The sequence below is a fragment of the Silurus aristotelis genome (genome assembly GCF_946808225.1).
Source record: "Silurus aristotelis genome assembly, chromosome: 11".
Classification (NCBI taxonomy): domain Eukaryota; kingdom Metazoa; phylum Chordata; class Actinopteri; order Siluriformes; family Siluridae; genus Silurus; species Silurus aristotelis.
In genome coordinates, this window is record NC_139584.1 from 22,096,828 (window position 1) to 22,110,639 (window position 13,812).

General features: G+C 41.4%; 1 protein-coding gene across 3 annotated transcripts in view; it reads right to left on the reverse strand.

Annotated features, from left to right (window-relative positions):
• Window positions 1–13,812, reverse strand: part of cacna2d3a (calcium channel, voltage-dependent, alpha 2/delta subunit 3a) — a 261,628-nt gene that overhangs the window by 167,836 nt on the left and 79,980 nt on the right. The window lies entirely within an intron of this gene.

Genomic DNA, 13,812 nt, shown 5'->3' on the forward strand with positions numbered 1-13,812 from the left:
AATAAGGAAATGTGGAATTGGATGTTTGAACGGTCAGGGATCCATATACTTTTGTTAATATAGCAGTAGAAAGATTAGCAAGTAGTATATTAAACTACTCAAGAAGAACATCTGTTTGTCTTGCATTGTAAAACATTGTGGTTATAATAAATTATCAGACAGTGGCTCTAAAGTTAATCCTAATCCTCGACGGAGTGTGTGTAGTGTGGAAAAAATAAATACTGGAACATTGCTTATGTTAACAGATCATTCTACAACAATACAGACAATACAATATGGCTCAATATCACAAATTATGGAGTGAATCAGATGAAGTGGTAGATGGTGTACCTAGGAATGAGAGATTGGTGATTGGGGCAGACTTTATTGGGCATGTAGGTAAATAGGGAACAGAGGTGATGAGTAGGTGATGGGTAGGTATGGTCTTAAGGAGAGGAATATGAAAGGGCAGATGATGGTAGATTTTGCTAAAAGGATGGAAATGGCAGCGGTGAATACGTATTTTAAGAATAAGGAAGATCATAATCGTATAAGACTGGAGAAAGGGGCACACAGGTGGACTATGTTCTATGTAGGAGATCCAACCTGAAGGAGATTGGAGACTGCAAGGTTTTGGCAGGGGAGAGTGTAGCTAGACAACATCGGATGGTGGTCTGTAGGATGGTTTTGAAGTTGAAGGAGAAGAGGAAGAAATTGAGGACTGAAAGAAGAATAAGATGGTGGAAACTGAAGGAGAAAGACTGTAGTGTGAGATTCAGGGAAGTAGTGAGGGGTTGGGTGGTGGTAAAGAGGTGCTGTGTGATTGGGCACCTACTGCAGAAGTGATAAAGAAGACAGCTAGAAAGGTACTTGGTGAGACATCTGGAAATGGAAAGGAAGACAAAGAGACATGGTGGTAGAATGAGGAAGTGCAGGACAGCATAAGGATATCGACAGAGTGATGAGAAAAGTAGGCAGGAGTACAAGGAGATGCTGCAGCAGGTAAAGAGGGATGTGGCGAAAGCCAAGGAACAAGCATATGAGGAGCTGTATAAGAAGTTGGACACTAAAGAAGGAGAAAAGGATTCATACTGCAGAGGGTTTGAGCTGGGAAGGGTGTGCTGCAAGTTAGAGCAATAAAGGATATGGATGGAAATGTGTTGACTAGTAAGGAGAGTGTGTTGAGAAGATGAAGGGAGTATTTTAACCAGCTGATGAATGAGAAAAATTTACAGGTTGACCGATGAGGTCAGACAGGAATCTCCTTGGACTATGATGTTTGCGGATGATATTGTGATTTGTGGTAAGAGTAGGGAGCAGGTTGAGAAGAGACTGGAGAGGTGGAGGTACACACTGGAGAGAAGGGGAATGAAAGTCAGTAGGAGTTAGACAGAGTACATGTGTGTGAATGAGAGGGAGGGCAGTGGAGGGGTGCGGTTGCAGCGAGAAGAGGTGGAGAAGGTGGAGGGGTTCAGGTACCTGGGGTCAACAGTGCAAAGTAATGGAGAGTGCATTAAAGAAGTGAAGAAAAGAGTGCAGGCAGGGTGCAGTAGGTGGACAAGTGTGTCAGGAGTGATCTGTGATAAAAGGGTATTTGCAAGAGTGAACGGAAAAAAAAGTTTATAGGACTGTGGTGTGACCTGCTTTGTAGTATGGTTTAGAGACATTGGCATTAAGTAAAAGACAGGAGGTGGAGCTGGAGGTAGCAGAGCTGAAGATGTTAAGGTTTTTGTTGGGAGTGACAAGGATGGACAGGATTAGAAACGAGTTTGTTAGAGGGACAGCGCATGTAGGACGTTTTTTGGAGACAAGGTGAGGGAGGCGAGATTGAGATGGTTTGGACATGTGCAGAGGAGGGACATGGGGTATATCGGTAGGAAAATGCTGAGGATGGAGCCACCAGGAAAGAGGAAAAGAGGAAGGCCAAGAAGCAGGTTCACTGACGTGGTGAGGGAAGACATGCTGGTTGTTGGTGTGAAAGAGGCAGATGTAGAGGACATCAGGGTGTAAAGACTGATGATACACTGTGGGGACCCCTAACGGGAGAAGCCGAAAGAAAAAGAAGAAAAATAAGTCAATATGGCTTAATACTGGATAAAGAGAGACATATGGTAGGTATATGTCTCAGAAAAGTTTATTCATTGTATTATTTTAATTGTGGTTTATGTAATAATGTCATAATGTCAGATGAGAGCAGAACAATATATTTAATTTCCAAATTAATCCATATGTAAGTACAAATAGCTACTTAAATATTCATTCATTCATTCATTTTCTCCCGCTTATCCGTAATTCGGGTCACGGGGGCAGCAGTGTAAGCAGGCCCCTGCCTTCAACTGCTGCCCAATCCTCACAACCCCGTCCCTTACGGTCCCTCCTGCAGGTGGTGAGCCCACGGGAAGGCGGCCCCACGTCACTCCGATGTCACGGACCTTGATATTTCCCTCGTAAGGGACCCCCAGAGCATAGAGGGTTAAGGGCCTTGCTCAAGGGCCCAAGAGTGGCAGCTTAAATATGACTGATGGAAAAAAATAGTGTTTTCTATAGTTACAGACACACAATGAGAGAACCCTTACTCCACACATATTTTTAGATGGACTGTGGGGTTCTGCTTGTGGTTTCGCAACAGGATCTTGTTTAACTCGGTTTACGTATTCACTTCAAAGTAGCACGGAACGGCATGTTTTTTTTTTTTTTTTTTATTTACGTAGTAGCGCAAAGTAAAATATTACAGATTAAAATGTTAAGTTACTCTGATAAAGTACAGATAGAGAAATATCTACTTAAATACATTTTAGTTGTTGTCCACTATCATTTCTAGTTTTTAATAATTGATTTACACTGTTACACTGCACTCCAGTAGCCTTTTTTATATTAACCTTGAAAACCAACATGAATCCTACATACCACTCACACCCTGAACAACTGTCCCTTTCTTCATTCTTCCATCTTCCCTCCAATCACCATCATGGCCTACAAGTTAACCAACCAAGTCATCAATTACAACTCAAATATCAGTGTAATTAATCTATGTTAATTGACTGGTGTTCATCATTACCTCTTTATCACAGAACGGCCAGCATACACAGGTACATTGTAAAGGAGCTTCAAGACAACCTTGAGCTTCCCGTAAACACTAAACTTGGTTCCAGTACAATAAACATGACTCATCTACCAATTTCTTTAAAGCAGATTGTATGTAAATGTTTTCCAAACCAGAAACAGAAAATTTCTATTCAGTTTCACAAAACCTTCTGTAATGCTGATTGTTTTTGCAAAGCATGTACTCAGAGCAGCTCATCTGCATTTAATGACACCCACAAAAAAATGTAAATGTAAAACTCAGAGAGAGGAGATCCAAGAATATGAGGCAGAATGAATAGTTATTTTGATGCATGCAGGCACATGTTTCACTTTACTATGAGGCATAGGTTTCAAGGATAGGTCTTTAGTGACTCCAGCAATCTCCCACACTAAAATCTGAAGAATTAAAGAGGGTACCAATGCCTTGCCCCTTATACAATTGTTGTAATGAGCTTCTAAAGAGATGCTATGCAATGGTTCTTGACAAATTGGGAAGGTCACTACATTTGTGTACCAGAGACTCTGGTTTCCAGGAGTTTGCTGGTCTGCTTGGATGCTAAATCTCTCCATTCTTTTGAAATATCAGATGCGCTTGAGGAGGAATTCAAGCAAAGCCATCAGTGGAAATCAAGGCCATGCAGGTGATCTTAAAGCCTTGAACAGACCTCAATAGCCTTTTCCAAATATGGTACATGATTTGATGGTGCAGACAACACTTTCACAAAGTATACACTCTGATGTGACACTGTGTCTGCTGCAGCACTGTAATGTCCTGGTACATCAGAACCAGGAAAAAAAAAAACTTATATGCAGATATAAATATTAACGTGCCATCCAAATAAAAATTATTTATCCCAAGGTCTAAAAGACCTTTATTCCTCTTATCTTATGAATCAATGTTTTTACTGTCTTTCTCTGTTCTATTACCCTTTTAACCTCTAATCTATCCCCTTCAACGTTCCCTATATAGATCGCTCTGGTTCTGTCTGTCTCTATTTTGTACCACGCCCCTGATCCACTTGTTTTCTCGCCCATGGAGACTCCAACGAATTAATCAAAGCTTATTATCACCTTAAAAATGCTTACTGTGCCATGCAAAACAAATCAATAGTGCTGAGCCAGGCCTAGCTCTTCCAGCTGCTCTTAGAGCCATTCATAACTGGAATTCATACTAGCAAACATTCACTGTGTTGTCAGTGAGGTTATGATCTTATGAATTTTCTGACTGAAATGCCACTCTAAAAACAATGCCGACGATAATATATGGTGTCTGCTCTTCTGGGAATAAAAATAAAAAACTGGTCTGTTTTATGGTGATGACACTCAGGTGTGTAATTTAATGTTATAATTGTGAACTATCACAGACATTTATGTGTGCTGTGCCCTTAAACTGGTGTTCCAATTAAAATGAATAAAGTCATTTTACAATATAAATTGTTATCCCTTAAATATAAATAAGGACCTCTCAGAAAAACAGTTCTAAACATGAGCACAATATTTATAACTGTCTGGGTATAAAAAGTTTATCTTTCCTAACACCTGTGATGTTTTGGGACCTCGTGATTTTCAGTTCCCTCAAGCTGTGTCAACAATGCTTTGGGAACGCTTCCGCGTTGTCCATGCTCTGAATTACATGTGTAATCAGTCCAATAAAAATCACAGTGTCACCGGCGGGGTGATGTCACAACCAGGAAGCTTTAAAAAGCACATGGAGTGAAGCCGGCGCTAGCTTCTGTTTGTTCAGGAAGTGCTCTGTGTGTGTTTGTCTTAATGGTAAGTGGTAAATGTCCAAAAAAATAAAAGCAAACATGGTAGAGACCATCCTCCAATCCAGAGCTGCCTCCACAAGGAGGTCGTATGCCACTAAATGGTGTCTGTTCATGGCATAGTGCAATCGGCACCAACTGGATCCAGTTAACTACCCGGTTGGTTAAGTGCTGGAATTCCTTCAAGAACAGTTCGCCAAATGGTTGACTCCTTCCACCTTTAAAGTCTAAGCGTCCGCCATTTCGGCATTTCATGCACCCCTGGTGGGCCATCACTGGGTAGAAACCCACTGGTGACGTGTTTTCTTCATGGTACATGGAGGCTAAGGCCTTCGGCATGACCTAGAGTGCCTGCGTAGGACTTGGCCGTTGTGTTGGAGGCTCTATTTAAGCCTCTCTTTGAACCATTGACCGAAGCATCCTGGAGGCTTCTCACAGCCAAGACTGTGTTCCTCCTGGCCAGTTCCTCTCTTAAGAGAGTAGAAAATCTTCAGGCCCTCTGTGTGGTCCCTCTCATTCCTAGAGTTCACTCCAGGCATGATCAGTGACTTCCGGTACCCTAGAGAAGGGTACTATCCCAAGGTGCCCTCGGTCGTCCCACGACGTGTTATGCTCCAGGCATTCTGTCCTCCTCCTTTCCAGGTCCCGTCCAGGTAAAGCTAAAGCGACTATGTCTGGTGCAAGCACTGGACATATAAGTCCACAGAACAAGTCTGTGGAGAAAGTCGGAGCACCTGTTCGTCTGCTGTGGCCCTCCAATTAGAGGTCTTCCTGTGAACAAACAGACCCTTAGCAGATAGATGTAGATGCTATTTCATCCTCCTATGAGTCCTCTGGTTGCCCCGATCCTTTCGGGGTCAGAGCTCATTCAACCCAGAGTGTGGCAGCCTCTAAGGTTTGGTGCTCTGCATTTTCTCTTCAAGACATCTGCAGCGCTGTTGGCTGGTCCACCCCTCTGACCTTTGTCAGGTTGTATAACCTTGACCACAGTGCCACTCCTGGTCTCTCTGTCCTTCAACCTAGCTGTTCCCTTACACACTAGGCAGGACATTGGTCAGTCTGGCCGTATTGGACACTCATTCCCAAAGCTTTGTTGATGCTGCTCGAGTGCCTGAAAGGTAACGTCTTCAGGTTACACATGTAACCATGGATCCCTTAGGGAAGGAGATGCTGCATCTACAAGCCATACTGCCAGCATCCGTGCAGCGCTTCCTTCCCTTTCAGAAGCTAGCGCCGGCTTCACTCCATGTGCTTTTTATAGCTTCCTGGTCATGACGTCACCCCGCCGGTGACATCGTGCTTTTCATTGGACTGATTACACACGTGATTTATAGCGTGGACAATGCGGGATCGTTCCCAAAGCGTTATTGACATGTCGTCTCGCTTCCTCAGGGAACCATGGTTACATACGTAACCTGGAGATGTTATCATAATTGGGCTAGGAGCTGGATTATATAATATAAAAAAAAATTACAAATGTTTGTATATTAGAATTAAACACACAATATGGACAAAAGTAGTGGGACAAATAGGTTTTCTATAGGATGTCTTTGGACATAGTAACATTACATTTTCTCTTCACTTGAACTAGGAAACCCAAACTTATTTCAGCATGACAACGCACCTGTGCATAAAACAAGCTCCATTAAGATATCCTTGACATGAGCTGGAGTGAAAGGTCTTGAGTGGCCTGCTGTAATGCTCTGATATTAACACTACTGAGCACTTTTGTGATGAACAAGCTTCACCCCAGGCATCCTCAACCTACATCAGTACCTTACCTTATGAATGCCCTTGTGGCTGAATGAGCACAAATCTCCACAAAATCTAGTGGAACATCTTTCCAGAAGAGTTGATCTTATAAATGGGGTCTAATTATGGAATGGTATGTTAAAAAAAAAGCATTTGTTTGCCTTCATGAGCAACCCAACTCTTATAATAGACAAAAAGTTTAATATTTATTTTTCCCAATCACTGATGTATGCAAAAGTGTGCAACTGTTTCTGCAGGAATAAACAAATCAATAAATGAGGGAGACAGAATAAGATTGTGTCAGTTCCTTGTCTGCAATTTCAATTCGTATGGCGCAGCTGAAAGTCTGACATAAACCTCTGAGCAAAAGGTCAAACACATTGAACAGCATCAGCGCACGTCTTTTTACCCCTGCGTTGCTCAGCAGGCATTGTAAACGTATCTGACTCTGCTAGCTTTGCAGGTACACAACAACACAACCTCTCCACAGCTGACATTTAGTTGAAAAGACTCTTGATAAATACTAAATAATATGGATATGTCCGCTTTGTTCACAGCTATTGACGAGGCGCTGCTAAAGGAGCTGCTTAAATCTGGCATTTAGAAGTCAAGCATGAAGCAGTTGTCCTGGTCTGGGAAAAAAGCTGTAAGAAGAATTATCGTGTTTAAATACAAACATTAAAACTGCTCAAACAATTTAGCAGAATTTGATTGTGCGAGTGCAGCTTATAGCATGATTTAATATCCACAGCATATGCACCTTTACAGTGATTGGTTTTAAGACTTTTACTATTGTGGCCTTACCTGTATACTGTACATCTAAATAAAAAAAATAAAAAAAATTTAAACGTCAACTTTTTTTAAACAGTTCCAATGTAGCGATTTAGATCAAATGCTGCATTATCATTCATTGAGGCCATGGAAGTGAAGTGGACTGCATATTGTTACAACTATACCTCCAGCCTCTAAGTCTTTCTGGAGCTCTTTACATGTGGTCCTTGGCTCTTGGGCTACTCTTCTTACTAACCATCTGCTCCCTGAACAGAAATCTCATGAGATCCTCTGTTGCGTAGCCGGTTGATGCAGCAATGGTTCTTCCATTTGCAGACAATGGCCTCAGTGGTGCTTACAGGAACATTTAGGAGAAGAAAAATCTGTTGGTAACCAGGGCCATTGTTATCACTTTGTTGAGAAGGTTTTGGGAGTGCTTTTTGCATTTTCTTACATTTTTTTGCAAGATGTTTATATACTTGCATTCAAGGTGGATAAGCCATTTTCTAACCTATCAACAACCACTAACCAAGCTGATTCAATTTGCACAAGTAGTTGCTAGAATTATTTAGTGAAATTAGTTGCTGCCTTGCCTTGGTGTACTGCTTTTCCTTAATGTGTTCAATACATTTTTGTTCATTTTATAATATATATCCGTTTTTATGGATTGTTAGGTTTGTCTCTAACTAAATATATGTCTAATAAATTTCTAATACTAACTAAATTATTGATTTGAAATTGTACCTACCATTGCTCCCTTTTATTCTGAATGAATAACATTCTATAAAAATAAATAACCAGCAGTGAAATTCTGCTTTGGAACTGTGTTTAATAAAAAAAAAAAATGCTGACATTTTTAATAATCATTTCCCCCCTGTATTTAGGCTTCATTCACATCACGAGTTTCTCACACTAAATACAATCTTCTTTTGCTGTGGTATTTTTCAGCCCATATTGCTACTACATCTGTAACACATCTGCAGCAGGTTTAAGAAGGTGCAAGTGAAATATAGTTATTGACCATGAAAGAGAAATATTTACTCTACTGCTCTTTTGGGGTTTGTATTTCACTTGTAGAGTAAAATAGTAAGTAATAAAAAGTATTTAGGCTAAAAAACATTTAAACAGCAATCGAAGTACAATTTACACATACGTGTGTTACTGCAATTGAACAGATACTCAAACAGAAACCACTGCTGAAAGCATAATGCAGTGTTGGAATTCATAAAGTGTGTCCGTTTTTACATGAAATGACGTGTTTCCCCTCAGGACTATTCATTCACACAAAAAAACATGGATTAATCCTGAATTCACATACAGTATTTCACAAAAGTGAGTACATTTTAGCACATTTTAGCAATCATTTTAGCATATATCTTCCCAAGGCACAATATTATAGAAATATAATGGATATATTTTAGAGTGGTCAGTGTAAAGCTTGTATAGACGTGCAGATTTACTATCCATTGAAAAAACTCAACATGCAGCCATTATTGTTAAAATAGCTGGCAACAAAAGGGAGTACACCTTAAGTGAACATGTCAAAACTGTGTCCAAAGTATTAATATTTTGTGTCAGCACCATTGTTATCTAGCACTGCCTTAATCCTCCTGGGCATGGAATTCACCAGAGCTGCACGCATATAATGACATCCCGGGTGGATGTTAGACACATGGCGCTTCTCCACATTCCCCTTGACAATGGTCAGGTGCTCAATAGGATTCAGGTCTGGAGACATACTTGGACACTCCATCACCTTCACCTTCAGCTTCCTCGACAAGGCAGTTGTCATCTTGGTGGTGTGTTTGTGGTAATTATTATGTTGGAAAACTGCCGTTCAGCCCAGTTTCTGAAAGAAGGGCATCTTATTCTGAAGCAGAACAAATTCTGAAATGTGAGATACTGTATGTCTTACAGTAAGAACATTAGCCTTTCCTTCAAATGATTATAAGAGGTACAAAAATATATTTAAAATATTAAATACAAATGTTTATTATGTTTTCAAAAATACAGTGGAACCCGGTTATGTCGATGTCCTAGGGGGTTGCCAAAAAGCATCGAGATAACCAAAGATCGAGATAAACGAAAATCAAAATGGTGGCAATATATTAACGTGCTTGAAATTTCTTTATGTACATGATGTGCGTTAATAAATGAGAATGTGCATGCACTTGTTTTTGGAGGGTTTTTTACACAACAGCGGTGCCGTGATTTGTTTGATGAAGGCATGCTAAAAAAATACATACAGTACATGTTTATCTGTCAGGAATCCACCTGCCACGCCCCCTTCGGCGTGTCAGGTGCTTTCTCGGCCGCTTTCTCTGAAGCGCCCGGCTTCAATCGCGCACATATGGTGCTCGTTTAGCACTCATCACCAGCTCCTATTTAAACTTCCACACTCTTACCGTCCGTTATTGTTGGTATATGTTGGTTCACGGCGGTTGTTGTTATCGCTCATGCGTATCCCGGTACGTGCCTTCCCACCGGCACTCTCTCAACGGCTGCGCTTTTCTTCCCAATGCGCATCACGGATTCCCCCAAAACCTGCCGTTGTTCCTTCTATGCTTTTGCTGCTCATCCCACGTTCTCCCGTGTGCTGTTCAGAGCCGCGCTTCTTCTTTCGCCTCCCGTTCATCGCATAACATTTAACAACAAAAGGCATATGTGCACTATCTAACAGCAGAGATTCACCAGTATACAATACAACACCTGTAGCATCTGTAAGGCTTGATTTTTCTGCCACTTTCGCGAGTTCTTCTGCGGCTGCACCGAGATAACCGAAGTTAAATGGCAAATTTTTCCCCCCTTGTGTTCGAGATATCAGGGTTCGGAGACATAAAAAAGTCGACATAACCGATAAAAAATGCTAAGACAAAGCGAGAATTTGGCGGCTCCACTTCAAAACCGTCGACTTAATAGGGTTGTTAAGTTAACCGAGGTCGAGATAAGTGGGTTCCACTGTACAACACAATAAATTATTGTATTCAGTTACAATAGAAATGATCAGTGACTCATATTTTGAAGACTGGCAGTCACACACACTACTAGTTCTGAAGTTTCAGTGCCATGTTCCTTTCGGAACCTAGGGATGTTCCTTTTCAGGAACTCAAGCTGTGTCAACAACGCTTTGGGAACAAGAGTCCAATGATGCCACACTGACCAGTCCCTGCCTAGTGTGGATAGGCACAGCTAGACCGCAGGACGGAGAAGCCAGGAGTGGCTCTAAGGTCAAGGTTATGAAACCTGACAAAGGTCAGTGGGGTGGACCAGCCCACAGATTTGCAGATGTCAAAAGACCAGGCCATACAAGACGCCACACTCTGGGTAGAGTAAGCCTTGACCCCAAAAGGAGCAGGGAGACCAGACGACTCCTTTCTTATAGAGACCATACCAGACAAACAGCTGCTCCGACTTGGTCCACACTTCCTGTAAACGAAGTGTTTACCAGTGACTGCTCAGCCATCAGAACACAATAAGCTATGATAGCAGACACATAACCTTTCAGGGTAGAAGGAGACAACCCTGAAGTAAACTGCTCCTGCTGAAACTCCAGCCCTAAACCAACTGGGCAGTTGATTGCTCGCACTACGCAGAGAACAGGCACCATTTAGTGGCAAACAACCTCCTTGTAGCGTGAGCTGGATTGGAGGATGTTCTTTACTACCGAGGGGCCACCAGGAGAAGACGGACTCCATCCCGGCAATCTCTCTCCAGAACTCCCGGGAGTAGCACAATGGGGGGAAAGGAATACAGGTGATGTCTCCGCCATGTCTGTACCATAGTGTCCATTCCTAGAGGGCCTGGATGAGTAAGGGAAAAGCAGATGAGACAGTGCAATGTCTCTTGAGTCGCAAACAGATCACAGCCATAAAACCTCTGCTATATTTGCTCCACCACCTCGGGGTGGAGCCTCCATACCTTGCCTCAAGAGGGCATCTGCTCCCTGATTTAGGTACCCAGGAATGTAAGCTGCCCTTAACTAGAGCATTCTTCCCTGGGTCAAGAGGAGGATCTGCCATGCCAGCCTGTATAGGGGGCGAGATCACAGACACAGGAACGCAGGATCTTTCAATACAGCTAAGGCTTGAAGGGTTGCCATGAGACCTTGACGGTGCAGAGTGGTTTGCCCTCCTGGGAAAACCCTTTGTCTCTAAACCACCACTGGAGTGGTTTCATGTGCAGGAGGCCAAGAACAACATCTCGATGTTGGACCGCCAGAAGCTCTGATCAAGCTTAAATCAACCATCGTTGATATAGTTCAGAAAGTCAGAGCCACATTCATTCACTTTGTGAATGTGTGGGGCCGTGCGGAAGGACCCGATATTAATGAGCTTTGGCCCCGAAAACAAACATTAGGAACTTCCTGTGAGAAGGAAGTTCGGATACATGGAAACAACATGCATTCTTACAGATCTATCATGACAAACAAGTACTCTGATCTAATTTAAAACATGACTTGATCTAAAATAGGACTCAACCCCTCGTCCTTTTTGGGAACTATAAAGTACCGGCTGCAGAACCCGGACTTTCTGTCTGATGGAGGGACCACCTAGATTGCCTTCTTCCTCAGGAAAGTGTTTACCTCTTGTTTCATTACCTGAGCCTGCACAGGTCCCACCAAACTGGGCAATACCCCAACAAACCAGGGCGGACAAGACCTGAACTATATCGTATAGCCTCTGTCTACAGTATGCAGGATCCATTAATACACGTTTGGCAGAATTTACCAAGCTGCCTAGCAGCTTCCTAAGGGTATCAGTCTCTCGAGACTGACCTCTGGTAAGTCTAGAGCTGAAGCTACGCCCTGGTGCCCTCCAGGCCTGCTATGGTCCTGGGCGGAGACCAAGGATGAAACTTGCTGGAGCTGGCCATGCCCTGAAGCACTGAATGTGGCAAGGTTAACTGACCAGCTCCCTGGGGGTACCAGGGCAGGGCGGGCACCATATAATGAGGTGCACCACGCCCCAATTTCCTCTTTAGGGGCACTTTATCACATCTTCACCATCAAATACAAGACAAGGGCATCATCTCCTATACCTTATACCAAGCTCATCTGTTTTCTCTTTCCCCTTTTCTCTGGCAAACACTAGTGCAGCATCAGGGCAAATAAAAATTGCCTTTAAAACAGCTTTTTCCTGCAGGCAGTTAGAATTTTCAACAGCCGAGTATAATGACCATCTCCATGCTATCCATTACCATACCTCAATTAATTATGTCATATAGAAACATCACTCCTCGATCACCAGTCAGTTCAGACACTGCAACCTCACAATGTTTCAGATTAATATGTGCAATACTTTCTAAATGCATTATACAATATTTTTGCAATATTGAAACTGTTTAGCATTTACAATACAATTACAATTTACAATACAATTTAGTATTATTTTTACTTTGCAGGGCATTTGTACAGACATTTTTTAAACAGGTACATTTACAATCCATTCACAGTATTGGGGGTTTTTTTGTACTAGTTAAGAGTTTGTTAACATTTTTGCACCAGAAATTTCATTTTATATATGTCTCCACAGCTGTCTTGGCACTGGTCCTCGTGTTTAAATGTTGTCTGTTTAATCCTATTTAATGTATGTATGTATGTATGTATGCCCTGCAAAACAACTCATTAAGCTAATATATGCTGATATCCAGCTATTTTATTTCATGTCTCCTGTATTCCGTGTGTTTTTGCCTGTCGATTTTGATTTGTTTGCCCTGCTATTATAATAAACTATTTTTAAATTAGCACCTCCATTATTGTGCATTCACAACACAGGACACATGCCAATAAAACTTGATACATGGTACTTGAATCAACATTGTTTATCCATTGAAAACGTTTAGGTTTTAACGCTCCATCTAACCACTATGACAGAAACATTGCATATCTTTTTCTGCTACATGTGATTTTGATTCCTTAATAGATACTTTAAGTAATGATCAGCTGAAAAAAACATAACAGTGGCTGTAAATAAATCTCATTTACTCTCCCATTTAACAAAGTGACTAATAGCTCTCACGCTATGCCAGAGAAGAATTTCTTTTTGCATTTAAAGATAAGCTAACCTTAAGGAAATATAAAAAAATGTTTGTCTGTTTATTACAATAAAAGTGTTCAATGTCATTACAGGCAAAATGTTAGGATTATGAACATAAATTATGTTTCCCACATGGCACATCCATTTTAAATTTATAGTATTCACCACACACACACACACACACACACACACACACACACACAAACACACACACACACACACACACATATATATATATATATATATATATATATATATATATATATATATATATATATATATATATATATATATATATATATATATATACAGTGAGGAAAATAAGTATTTGAACACCCTGCTATTTTGCAAGTTCTCCCACTTAGAAATCATGGAAGGGTCTGAAATTGTCATCGTAGGTGCATGTCCACTGTGAGAGACATAAT